Source organism: Sus scrofa, chromosome 10 (genome assembly GCF_000003025.6).
Source record: "Sus scrofa isolate TJ Tabasco breed Duroc chromosome 10, Sscrofa11.1, whole genome shotgun sequence".
NCBI lineage: Eukaryota > Metazoa > Chordata > Mammalia > Artiodactyla > Suidae > Sus > Sus scrofa.
In genome coordinates, this window is record NC_010452.4 from 4,940,797 (window position 1) to 4,954,715 (window position 13,919).

The 13,919-nt window shown below is 39.1% G+C and overlaps 1 long non-coding RNA gene across 1 annotated transcript; it reads left to right on the forward strand.

Annotated features, from left to right (window-relative positions):
• On the forward strand, positions 278-12,859 carry LOC106505077. Its single transcript, XR_001299154.2, has 4 exons — positions 278-924; positions 1,247-1,391; positions 2,559-2,729; positions 12,375-12,859. It is a non-coding gene; the product is annotated as an uncharacterized LOC106505077 (long non-coding RNA).

Below are 13,919 nucleotides of genomic sequence, written 5' to 3' on the forward strand. Positions count from 1 at the left end.
TTCCATTCATCTGCTTTGGTTTTTGTTGCTGTTGTTCACAGAGCATGTTTTATTTATTATTATTTTAGGGCCACAGTGGCACGGCACAGGGAGAGTCCCAGGCTAGGGGTCTAATCGGAGCTGTACCTGCCCACCTAGCCTATGCCTACGCCACAGCAGTGCAGGATCCCAACTGTGTCTGTGACCTGTACCACAGCTCACAGCAACGTCAGATCCCCAACCCAGAGATGGAACCTGCATCCTCATGGATGCTAGTCAGATTCCTTAACCACTGAGCTCTGTCAGGGACTCCCCATGTTTTTTAATTATTACTGTACGTCATCTCTATCTGGTTTTCCTCTCCCTGTGAACAGGCTTTAGTCTACACCAGCTCTTTAAAAGCTCAGTTTTCAATCCTACTTATAATGACTGTCCTTTGTCACACCTGGCCTTATCTCGCTGCCCAGCTTTCAGTAGAATCTACTTCAGCAAGCAGGCGGCAGTCACCTGGAGGGCAGGCTGCAGGGTGCCCCCCGCCCCAGGTGTGGGGGGTGGGTGCTGATAATTTGCATTTCCTAGCAGGTTCCCAGGTGGTGTTGATACTGCAGATCTGGGACCTCACGTTGAGACTCGAGGCTCTACCTGTGTGCCTTCTGCCTCATACTATCTGCCAATTTTCACAGCTAGAACTACTTAAGTTTTATCTCCTGTAGTGTTGATTCTGCTCCACGCAGGGAGGCAGGAATAGGAGATTTTCATTGGTTCAGCACGACACCTACCTTTACGGCAGGTTTCTCTTTGCGGGGGGTAGCAGAGCCTTTGCTGTGTTCTTTGACTGTGGTGCTTCATTCCTTCTGGGTTCCTTGCTGGACGCGCTGTTTCCTCCAATACTAGGACACTTCGATTCCCCTTGCTCAGTTCCTTCTGGACTCTGGAGACGAGCAGGTAAGTAAGTTCCCTCCCTGCATCTGGGAATCTTCCTAGTTGCCTACTGGACATTTGTCATCCTGTGGTCACCTTGGCGGTGCTGGTTTGCTTGTCCTGATTTCTTTCCATTACTTACTGCTAGGACTTTGACGTTTGCCTTCTCTGTGCCAGTGAGGGTAGTGTCTTGGGTCTGGCATTCCTGGTTCTGGCTTCAAATACTCCAGGCTACCCGCTTATCTGCCTTTCAAACATGGGTGATTGAGTTTAACACAGGGATGGTTGCTCTTTCTAGAACTGCTGTCCATTTTTTGCCTCTCTTGATTTGTATATGTGTTTCCAGGCTCTCCACCCCCAGCCTCCATCTCCCTCCTGCTCCGAGACTCAGCGCTGGCTTCACTTATTCCTCTATGATTACTTTTCTGGTTAAGATCGCGTACCTTGGCGAGAAAGTTCTAATGCCACCTCTGTGCATGACTTAAATCCAAGTAAGTCAACTATATATATATATAATTTTTTTTTTTTCATTTTTAAACCTGTGTCAAGGAGGTTTAAAATGTAGTATGAGGATCAGTGGCTTTCAGCGAGGCTGGGCAGCTTGTTAGAAATGCAGGTAGCCTCGGGCGCCACCTCAGCTGTCCTGAATTAGGATGTACGGTAGCAGGAGCTCCAGGTGATTTTCATGCACATTGTAAAGGAGGGATGTGTGGTAAATCGCCCCTAGGATGAACTGCTCTCACCTGAGGCTGTGACTCAACCAATCACTAGTTTTTCCAACTTCCTTTTTACCACTGATGAAATTTTATAAGATTTTATAAAATCATGCTGGATGCATTTCTGGCTGACAGTGTGAACTAAAACAACTCATGATTCTACAGGAACTCAGAGGGTCTCTCCATACATTTCACATGTGTCATTTTTTCTATATCTTTTGCACAAAGCCTTTTCGACTTTGTCAGCATACCACTGGAATATTTCCTCATGCTTTTGACTATGCTCTGATGTGGGCTTGGATGACAGTCCAGGATGGATCCTTAGCACTCAAGTTCAGCAATAAACTTTAAGTGCTTAAGGCTGGCTTACAGTCGGTTACCGTCCAGACGTCTCTCATCAGCATTTGTTAAGACGAAGGTGTTGAAAGAAGGTCAGGCGGGTGAACTAACTCCACGCCAGAGTTTCTGTGGTTGGTGGCGTCATCCCAGCATCACTGGTCTCAACAGTGACCAGTGAATAGCTTTGTTGTCCCTAACCCGTCCCTGAGGAAGCAGGACTCCAGGCAGTGACTGAGTCCCCAAGTCAGGTGCAACCATTGCAGAGAGGGGGCTAATGAGACATAAAAGGTGTGTCAGAGCCTCAGTCAAGGCTGCCTAATCAGGATGAGGCTATAGCCCCCAAAGGAGGAAAGGGCCATGGTAACCCGGAGACCAAGGTGGGTAGGCTCTTATTCTTGAGCAATGCCATAGAAAGAATATGGATTCTAGAATCCATCCGGGGTTTGCGTGACCTGAGTCACTTTATCCTCAGATGGTCTTCTAGGCAAATGAAAATGCTTGTCTAACGGAGGACTCAAATCGTAGATAATTAAGTGATAGTTACTATTATGTTTATTATAGAAGCAGTGATAATTTTTTTTTTTTTAATGGCTATACCCACAGCAAATGGAAGTTCCTGGGCCAGGGACTGGATCCGAGCTGCCGCTGAGGCAATGCCGAATCCTTTAACCCACTGCGCCGGTCGGATGTTGAATCTACACCTGCACCTCCCACTGCAGTCGGAGTCTTAACCCACTGCCCCCCAGCAGGAACTCCAGCGGGAATCATTCTTAGGTGAGCCTGTGGACCTCAGGGCTGCTCCAGGTTCTTTAAGGTCTGACCTGACTGGTTGGAGGGTTGGGTAACTAGTACCTTGTTCAGAATCTGAGCAGAAGGAAGGATGCATGCTCACAGCGCAAGTGCTTACCTAGATATATTGTTCTCTCCTATTGTGATTTGTGATGGTCTGTAGTGTTGTGTTGGGATTCCTTTTTCTTTTTTGTGTGTATATCAGACTTTTGGTTTGTGGTTACCATGAGGTATGGTATAGCTATATATATATATGAGATACATACATAATCATATATGTGTGTGTGTGTATATATGATTGTGTCTAGTTGCTGATCTCATAATTTCAAGTGCATTTTAATTATCCTGCATTTTGTACTCTCCTCCTCTCCTCTTTGCTAGGATTGACAGCATATTTGTGTGTAGATGATTTCTTACTTGTACTGTATGTTTGCCTTTACTAGTAAGCTTTCCCATTGGTGATTTTCCTGTTTCTAGTTGTTCTCCCCCCTGCTTTTTTTCCCAACTAGAGAAGACCCTTTAGTATTTATTGTAAAACTGGTTTGATGGTGCAGAATTGTTTTAGATGTGCTTGTCTGTAAAAGGTTGTATTTTTGGTTTTGTTGTTTGTTTTTTGGCTTTTTGTGCCCATGTCTTGGCTGTTGTAAATAGTGCTGCCGTGAACATTGAGGTGCTTAAGGGTGCATGCATCTCTTTGAAGTATCTCAGTCTTTTAACTGATTTTTGCACCTAAAACCTATTAAAAGTTTTTCCATACATAGTGCTGAAAAGCCTTATTTAAAAAAAAAAAATTATTGAAGTACGGTTGATGTTATGTTAATTTCAACTGTACAGCATAGTGACTCAGTTATACATATATTTTTGCATAGTCGTTTCCATTATGGTTTATCACAGAACATTAAGTATTGTTCTCTGTGCTCTACAGCAAGACCGTGTTATTTATCCATCCCTTATGTAATAATTTTCTTCTGCTAATACAAACTCCCCATCCTTCCCTTCCTCGTCCTACCTCCCCCTTGGCAACCAAAAGTTTGTTCTCTATGTCTGTGAGTCTTTTTTATGTAGATATGTTGATTTGTGTCATAATGTAGATTCCACATATAAGTGATATCATATATTTGTTTTTCTGTTTGACTTCACTTACTATGATCTGTAGTTCCATCTATATTGCTGCAAATGTCAATATTTCTTTTTTTTTTTGTATTTTTGCCTTTTCTAGGCTGCTCCTGCAGCATATGGAGGTTCCCAGGCTAGGGGTCTAATCAGAGGTGTAGCCACTGGCCTGCACCAGAGCCACAGCAACTTGGGATCCAAGCCATGTTTGCAACCTACACCACAGCTCATGGCAACGATGGATCCTTAACCCACTGAGCAAGGCCAGGGATCAAACCCGCAACCTCATGGTTCCTAGTCAGATTCGTTAACCACTGAGCCATTACGGGAACTCCAGTATTTCATCCTTTTTAATGGCTGAGTAGTATTCCATTGTATGTGTGTGTGATTTTTCTTAATCCATTAATCTGTCCATGGACATTTAGGTCCCTTCCATGTTTTAGCTATTGTGAATAGTGCATGCATATTTTTGGATTAGATTTTTGTCCTAATGTAAACATGGGAGTGGGATTGATTAGATCATATAGTAATTTTACATTCATTTTTCTGGAGATCCTCCATACTGTTTTCCGCAGTGGCTGCACCAAGTTACATTCCCACCAGAAGTATAAGAGGGTTCCCATTTCTCCACACCCTCTCCAGCATTTGTATTTGTAGGCATTTTAATGATGGGCATTCTGACTGGTGTGAGGTGCTACCACTTTGCAGTTTTTATTTGCATTTCTCTGATAATTTGTGATGTTGAGCATGTTTCCATGGGCTTGCTAGCTGTCCATATGTCTTCTTTGAAAAAAAAGTCTATTTAGGTCTTCTGTCCATTTTTGAATTGGGTTGTTTGGGTTTTTTTTGTTATTATTTTTATTGATTGTATATTTTAGAGAGTAAGCCCATGTCTCCTGCATTGTTTGCAAATATTTTCTCCCATTCCATAAGGTTTTCTTAATATATTTTTTATGGTTTCTTTTGCTGCCCAAAAACTTGTTTTATTAAATCCTATTTGTTTTTATTTTTATTGCCTTGGCAGACTGATCTAATAAAACATTAGTATGGTTTATGTCATGTAATGTTTTGCCTATGTTCTCTTTTAAGAGATTTATGGCATCATGTCTTATGTTTAACTCTTTAAGCCATTTTGAATTGATTTTTGTGTGTATGTGTGCATGGCGTGAGGATGTGTTCTAGTTTCACTAGTTTACAAGCAGCTGTCCAGTTTTGCCAGCACCACTTGATGAAGAGACTGTCTTTTCCCCATTTTATATTCTTGCCTACTTTGTCAAAGTTTAATTGACTATAGGTGTCTGGGTTTATTTCTTGGCTCTCTGGTTCCCACAAACCATTTGTTGATTTTTGTACCAGTACCACACCATCTTGATTATTGTAGCTTTGTAACATTGTCCGAAGTCTGGGATTGTTAGGCCTCCTGTTATGTTTTTTGGTTTTTTGTTTTTTTACCTCAGGATTGCTTTGGCCACTCTGAATCTTTTATGGTTCCATATAAATTTTTGGGTTATTTGTTCTAGTTCTTTGAAGGGTGTCATGGGTAATTTGATAGGGATTGCATTAAATCTTCAGAATGCTTTGGGTAGTGTGGCTGTCTTAACAATATGAAATCTTCCAATCCAGGAGCATGAGATATCTTTCCATTTCCTTGAATCCTCTTTAATTTCCTTTACTAATGTTTTGTAGTTCTGAGCATATTAGTCTTTTACCTCCTTTGTCAGGTTTATTCCTATGTATTTTATTTATTTTGGTGTGGTTTCAAAAAGTATTCTCCTTTTTATATTCCTTTTCTAATATTTCATTGTTAGTGTACAGAAATCTAGTTGATTTCTGAATTTTAACCTTGTATTCTGCTACTTTGCTGAATTCATTGATCAAGTAGTTTTTGTGTGGGATCCTTAGAGTTTTTTTATATATGGTATCATGGCATCTGCATATGGTAACAGTTTTACCTTTTCACTTCCAATTTGGATAGCTTTTATTTCTTGTTTGATTGTTGTGGCTAGGAATTCCAATACCGTGTTGAATGAAATAGAGTGGGCATCCTTGACATGTTCCTGATTTTAGCAGGAAGACTTTCAGCTTTTCACTGTTGAGTTTTATATTGACCACGGCTTTGCCATAGATAGCTTGTATTATGTTGAGATATGTTCCCTCTATACCCACTTTTGTAGGGTTTTTATTATCCTGAGTTGATATTGATTTTATCAAATACTTTTTGTGTAGCTATTGATACGATCATGTGTTTTTTGCCTTTTGTTCATGTGGTGTATCACATTGATTGATCTGTGTATTTTGAGCCATCCTTGATCCTGGGATGAATCCCACTTGGTCAAGGTGTATGATGTTTTTTATGTGTTCTTGGATTCGGTTTGGTATACAAAGCTTTTGATTTCTCTATCCAATCTGAAACAAGAGCTTTACTGGTAGAGTATTCTTCATGGCAGGTTTTTCCATGTCATTGTTTTAAGTATATAACTCCCCTTCCTTCTTGGCTACAGGGTTTCTGCTGAAAAACCTGCCGATCGCCTTATTTGAGTATGTTATTTATTTCTTGAGTTTTTTGAGGTAGACAAACAGAACTTTCATATGTGGTGAATCATTGTGGTACCAGTGTGCAGTCTTGGTCATATCTTCTTGGCTACATTAATTACTCATTACTTCTCTTCTAGGGTCTTGGATAGAATTACTTTTTTTTTCTCCTCCTTTATGTGTAACAGTTTCAACAATTTAAAAAAAGATGAAAATCTTTGTTCTCGTAGTTAGCATTTTTATTAAATCATTCTATCTTGGGTAGATCCAGTATGTGAATATCTTCAAATTTTACTCATTTTTCTGTTCTTGCTAACAAATCCATTAATACTAAAACAGAAGAGAACAATTTTTATGTTCATTAACACATGACTATAACTTGATGAGATCGTATATTTTGGTTACAATATTCACAAATATGAGCCAAAAATATTTAATAAATATAATTTCTATTAGTAAAGTAGTATTTGTCTTAATTTAGCAAACATGTATTGAGCCCTGCCTCTGAAATACAGAGTTCTTAGTGTTGAACTGAATGAGCAAAAATTCCTGTCTTTATAGAGCTTTTATTTTTATGGGGCGAGACAAACAGTAAACACAGTAGATAAGTAAAATTTTGTGAATGAAGCTTTGGCACACCCTCCAGGCTCCTTAACTGATTTTTTTTCTTCCTAAAGTACTTTCAGTTTCCAGATATACTACTTCTTGGGGCAACCACTTCCTCACCCTGGAATGTCTGAACTCTTTTTTAAGGGCTACCACTACCATGGGTGAAGCTGTTTTCTCATAGTGTTTCCAGCTCTTCTTGCCACTTAAGGACTTTAATAAAATGCAGGACATCCCATGTGGCCACCAAAAGAGGCAAATAATTTAACATTAGCTCTACTTTATTCACTGACTCAGAAGCGCTTTTGAACATTTAAGGCTCTTCAGATACTGTTCTGGGTTCATGGAATAATCAGTAAATGTCTTGGAGCTAATAATCTAGGAAGAGTCAGAGAATGAACAATAAAGTATTTTAGAAGGTGGTAAACACAACAGCTAAAAAAAAAGGTAGGACAAGGTAAGGAAGACTTGGAGAGCTGGTGGTAGAGTAGAAGAATTTTTAAAGAAGTTGGTCAGGATAGGCTTCAATGAGGAGGGAGAAATTAAGAAAAGACTTGGGAGTGTTGGAAGTTAGAATCAGTGAGGGAGAGGCAGATAGGATGAAGGTAAAGCAATAATTAGGATCAACACATGTAGGATATCAAAAGAAAGTTGGCTTTTAGTTTTAAGAGAAACAGGAATGGTCACAAGATTTTTGAGCAGAAGAGTGATATTGTGTGAAAAAAGCGTGCATGCACACACATACAATTGGTACAGAAGTCTGCTGGATGAATAACCCCTGTCTCCCTGTCTCCTTCTCCTTTGATCTTGGATTCTAAAAGTTGTTGGAGGCATGGTAGGCAAGAATTGACATCTGTGATTTACTCCACTGTCTGTCCTGGCCATTGCTCTTGCTGGTTGTTTTGTCTGATTTGTGCTGCTCACAGTCTCACATTAATGCCCCATCTGTCAGACAACTGGGCTATCCATTCTTTAGAAGCAAGAACATGCCTTGATGACTGATATCAAAACATCTATTCGTGCGGTCCTGCCACACATGCATGCACACAAACAAGCCTTGTGGCAGATATTATGCTTATGTTGCCCATCAGATTTTGAATTAGCCTTGATTAAAAAATATATCATCTCTCCGGCCAGTTAAGGTATTGTGTTACTTTTACAAGCCTGTTCTTTGACAGACTAGTCCTTGTCATAGTTGTGTGGCTCTCTGGTGACACAGATCTTTCAGCTTTATCATACAGCTCTCTCTTTCCTAGGGTATGTGAGCAGTGCCACAGAGCTCTGTCTGGGTGGTTCAACTATTGCCGCAGACTATCCCTAGGCACTCTGACCTTCAGGCACTCTGACCTTCAGGTCCCGCATCAATGCTTACGTCTACTGACCCCTTTCCAGTTTCTAGTCATCTTTTCCCTTTAGTGTACCCACTTTCTTCGAAAAGCTTGTATCTATCAGAATTCCCAGAACATCAACTTAAAATAAGTCTAAGTAGAGATGAATTTCACATACATTCCAATGTGTATGATAGGATACCTACAAAAATTGACTATGGATGTATGCACATAGAATGTAACTATTTAACATAGAAACTGACCCACTTAGATAAACCAATCATTAACTTGCTGTACTAAGGAGCCATTGTTCAAAATAGCAATAAGTTGCATTAAATGTACTGAATTTTTTTAATGCTTTTTAGGGCTACACTTGAAGCCTACGGAGGTTCCCAGGCTAGGGGTCTAATCAGAGCTACAGCTGCCCGCTTACCCCACAGCCACAGCAACTCAGGATCTAAGCTGCGCCTTTGACCTACACCACAGCTCATGGCAACACTGGATCCTTAGCCCACTGAGCGAGGCCAGGGATGCAACCTTCAACCTCATGGTTCCTAGTCAAATTTGTTTCCACTGCACCATGACGGGAATTCTTAAATAAACTGAATGCTTAATCACTTGATGTGCTAAAGTAAATATGTCACCATTGCTAAGAATGCTGTGGAAGAGATCTCTGGATTTGTTTGGAATGACTGATAGCAAACAGAAGAACGTAATTGGTTAAAAAGTTTGTAGCTCTTAGGACCCAAGAGGTCTAAATTTTGGGGTTAGTGCATGGCAAAAAGCCAATAGCAGAACACATGTTCAGGGAGCAAGAAAGGGATCTTGCTGACTTGTTATTATCCCACCTGAAACCTAAGGGCAGAACCATTGTAGCAGGGCCAGGTCTCAGAGAGTCAGGGACCTCGAAGATCAGACATTTAAGCAGGTGGTCAGCAACAGTAACAAGCAGAAAGCATTATAATCAGAAATGAGTGACAGTACCAGGTTATGGGGACAGCCGTATCCAGACAATACTGTGCCCCAACAACAACGTCTCTTCTGCTGGTTTTTTTTTGGGGGGGAAAGAGGTTTTCTCAGGGCATGATTGTCTTAGGGTGTATGTGTAAGAATAAAAACAGGTGAATGCTTAAGTGGGACTGGTTAGGGTATGGGGATGGTGGAACTGATTCTCACTTCTGGGCTTTTCATCTATTAGCCTCCATCACACACACACACTGTAACCCTATATGTATACAGAGAGAGTTATGGTTACATGGTTATAGTTACATGGTTATATAGTTATAGTTATATAGAGAGAGTTATATTATCACTGTTAAAACTATATAACATAATAACTATTTTAGCCGTGAAAGCTTTGAGGCAAGAAAGCATTTTGTGTGCATTCTCAGATGCAATATTTTGACCTTGATTATTTTGACAGCTGCATCTATATCGACATCGACTATTTATTAATATGCATATGTCAGAATCAAAACAACATTCAAAAACCTACTACCTGTTATAAATCATCCTTAAAACATTTTGAGAAATTTGTCTGAGCTTAACGCAGCGCAGGTTCACACAGTGCCTTGTGACAATCCTGAACCCAAACTGAAAGCCATGAGAATCAAGAGTTAGATTGGAAATTTTGCATTTTGTTTATAGGATGGCTATTACCTTAACTTCTTTTCATGATGAAAGAAGGACACATAAAGTTATCTGTAGGAAACAGGCTGCTCATTTCAGAATTCCTTCTCACGTCCCACACTGCAATCATCTACAGCCAAGATGCAGTTATGCAGAACACAGATGATGTTTCGCTCTGTATTACAAATGCATTCATTTAAGCATGTTCTGCAGGAGAGCACTGGAAGATAAAACCATTACCCTTCCTACTATGAACATCAAAATTTTATTTTTTCATGTAACTCTTGATAGAATAACATGAAATTCAGTTGTGATGAAGCGATTGCTATTAAAATTTTTAACCTATTTTTTGATGTACTATGCATCTCAAGCAGGAGTCTCTAAAAGTGAACTCAAGGTCAGAATATGCAGGGTGGGAAAATAAAGACAGTGAGGAGAAATAGCACTGTTGGTTTTAATATCTAACAGGACAAACTCAGTTAAATTGTAAATAAATCTTGTAGCTTCAGTCTTTGAAAAATAATTGAGTAGAATTTCATACAAAATATATAAAATGCTGAAGAAGTCAGAAGTCAAAAATGAAAAAATATTTGTTCTTCATGGGGCAAGGAGGTAGATCTTATCTTAGTTATTTCCCTCCCAGTGACGAAGTTAGACTATTCAAGTACAGCCTTGTATTGATTTGTTTAACTTTTAGAAGTTAGCATCTGGGCACAGGACCAAAACTGAAATGAAAAAAGTTACACTTAATGTTTTCAGGCAAAATCAGAAGGAAAAAGTGTAACTCAGGTTGATATATCTGCAGTTTTGGGGAAAAAAAAAACTTTTCTAGTAGGAAAAGAATGATATAAAGAGCGATATCTTTAAAAAATTAATGTTTTAAGATTCACCATGGATTTTTATCTTGGGCTTTGTCTTTATCCATTTTTCAGATCAAGGGCTTCACATTATTCAAATTGGATTTAGCACTAAATTGTGTGTATACAGATGGCAAAGAATAATTGGCAATATAATTGAGAACTTATAGCTTGATATAGAATATATATATGAGACATTTGTTAAATTAATGGGAAAGAAAAATGCATATATATTTTTATATACATACACACTGGAAATAAATTTGAAAATGCTAGACCTTTGAGGATAGCATCCAAATAAATAAAAATGAAGGAACTATGTTATATATACATGTGTGTATACACATATATAAAAGCTTTTCTGACTATAGGTTTCTCTTTGAACTAGTTAATACCAACTGAATGTGAATACAAACAGCAGATGAGCCTGGAGAGCAGGGAGTAAATAATAATTACATTTTTGTTAGGTAATATTTAGGCTCTAAATACATACTACCCTACATTTCCCTCTTCTCTCTTCAACTAAACTTCTTAGAGTAACAGTTTACACATTTAACTCATTCATTCATCAGCTCATGAGAATCTGGTACCATCACTTTATTTATTTATTTATTTATTTAGAGCCGCACCTGTGACATATGTAGGTTCCCAGGCTAGGAGTCGAATCAGAGCTACAGCTGCCAGCCTACACCAGAGCCACAGCAACGTGGGATCCGAGCCGCGTCTGCAACCTACACCACAGCTCATGGCAACGCCAGATCCTTAACCCACTGAGCAAGGGCAGGGATCGAACCCGCAACCTCATGGTTCCTAGTTGGATTCATTAACCACTGCGCCACGACGGGAACTCCCATCACTGTATTTTTTATAATTATTTTTATTTTTTCCATTATAGCTGGTTTACAGTGTTCTGTCAGTTTTCTACTGTACAGCAAAGTGACTAAGTCACACACGTACATACACACACGTATAATCATGCTTTTTCTCACATTATCCTCCCTCATGCTCCATCATAAGTGACTAGATACAGTTCCCTTTGCTATACCATCACTGTATTTTATTCAGGACAGTCTAGCCATGGTCACCAACAGCCTCTGAAACAGATTCAATGGAAATACTTTCTTCCTGTGTTTTCTTGATTTCTCTTTCATTCTGGATGTTGACAGCTCCTAGTTTTTGAACTAATCTTTTTTTTTTTTTTTTTTTTTTAATGCCACTGATGCTCATCCTTCATATTTCCCTATACGTTATTATATGGCTGGTCCCCCTTTTCTTTTTTTTTTTTCCCAGGGATTATTTTCTCTTGCTTTAAGTGCTGCTTGGCGACTCCACTGTAATCATGGTTTACGCTGCTACCAAAATACTAATGAATCGCAAACCTATAACTATATCCAGGTGTCGTCTTAAATTGTTTGCTTAACATTTCAGATAGATTGTCTCAAAGTCACTCCTATTTAACAAGTCAAAGATGAAACATCATTTTGCTCTTTCCTTTTTGATTTTTCTTCTGTTTTTTTCCTGCTTTAAATGTTGGCATCATCGTACCATGATTGGTCAAACCTCAGGAGCCGTCGTGGTACCCTGCATAGTTCTCAACGGACCGTCATGGTGACTTATGTCAAATCCATCCTCTTTGATCAATCTCCATCACCCCACCTTAGTCGAGACTTTCTCCTTCTCACCAGAATTGCGGCCACAGCCTCGTCACTGCACTGGGTGTTCTGTCCATCTCAGATTCATCTTGAACGCCTGTGCCACCATGTTGGAGCTAATTCCGATTCACAGTAAACCATCCCTCTGCCTTAAATACTTTTTAAACTCCAGACTCATCTTAAGTGTAAAATAAAATCCAAGCTTCTTAACAAAGTATATAAAACTCTGGCCCTTTACTGGTATAATTTTGTCCGTTTACTTACTTTCAGATGTCACGCTCCATTGTGCTGTATCATACCTCTGTGCCCTAAAACGACACAATCCTGTCGGTATTATCATCTCCTTTCTTCTTTACCTTGCTGCCTCCTATTTATCTTTTAAAATTCAGTTCAGGTGTCGCATTTGGTGTGAATCTTTTACTGAATCCAGCTCTATCCCATCATAATGCTTCACTCACACTGAGTCAAGCATACTTTAAGGTTCTGGAAATGCAACTCGTGAATGTCTCTACCAGATACTTTTATATTATATAGAAATCATTTCCTCATTCATTTCTTCCTGACAAGAATACTCACGCCTAGAAAACAAGGAAAATGGAATTTTGTTTATTTTTGTGTACCTAGTTCACTAGTTTTATATATTTAGTACACTGATGTATAGTAGATAGAAAGCTTTAATTGGACTTAATCATACTGCATAATGTTGGACAAATCAAGGAATGGGAAGAAAATGTCCAGGAGTGACCTGTTGTGATTGGCTCACAAATATTTTGGGGGGCGACATTATGTAATCATTAGACCATGTATTCAGACAGATAGGTTTGAGTCCTATCATCTGCTCTGTGAAGAGGGAGAAATTACACTGTGGTTCTAAAAGACTCGTCTTTTTCATTCATTTTCAACTAGACACAGTAATAATAGTAATAATAAAAACAATTATTCTACTTCGTAGGCAGAGGTGAACCCAGATCTTTTGAGCCTAAAGCTTATAAGAATTCAGAGGCTTCTTTTAAGAAAAATAATACAAAACTATAAGAATTAAGTAAAACCCAATCCAAAAATGGGCAGAAGATCTAAATAGACATTTCTCCAAATGAGACATAACAGATGGCCAAAAATCACGTGAAAAAAGTGCTCAATATTCCTAATTATGAGAGAAATGTAAGTTAAAGCTACAATGACGTATCACCTTAGACCAGTCAGAATGGCCATATCAATCATCAGAAAAAAAATCTACAAATAATAAATGCTGGAGAAGGTGCGGAGGAAAAGGAACCCTTCTACCCTGTTGGTAGGTATTCACATTGATACAACCACTTTGGAAAACAGTACGGAGGTTCCTTATAAAACTAAAAACAGAACTATAGAACTACCATACATTTGGATGAAACCGCAATTTGGAAAGATACATGCGCTCCAGTGTTCATAGCTAAGACACGGAAGCAACCTAAATGTCCA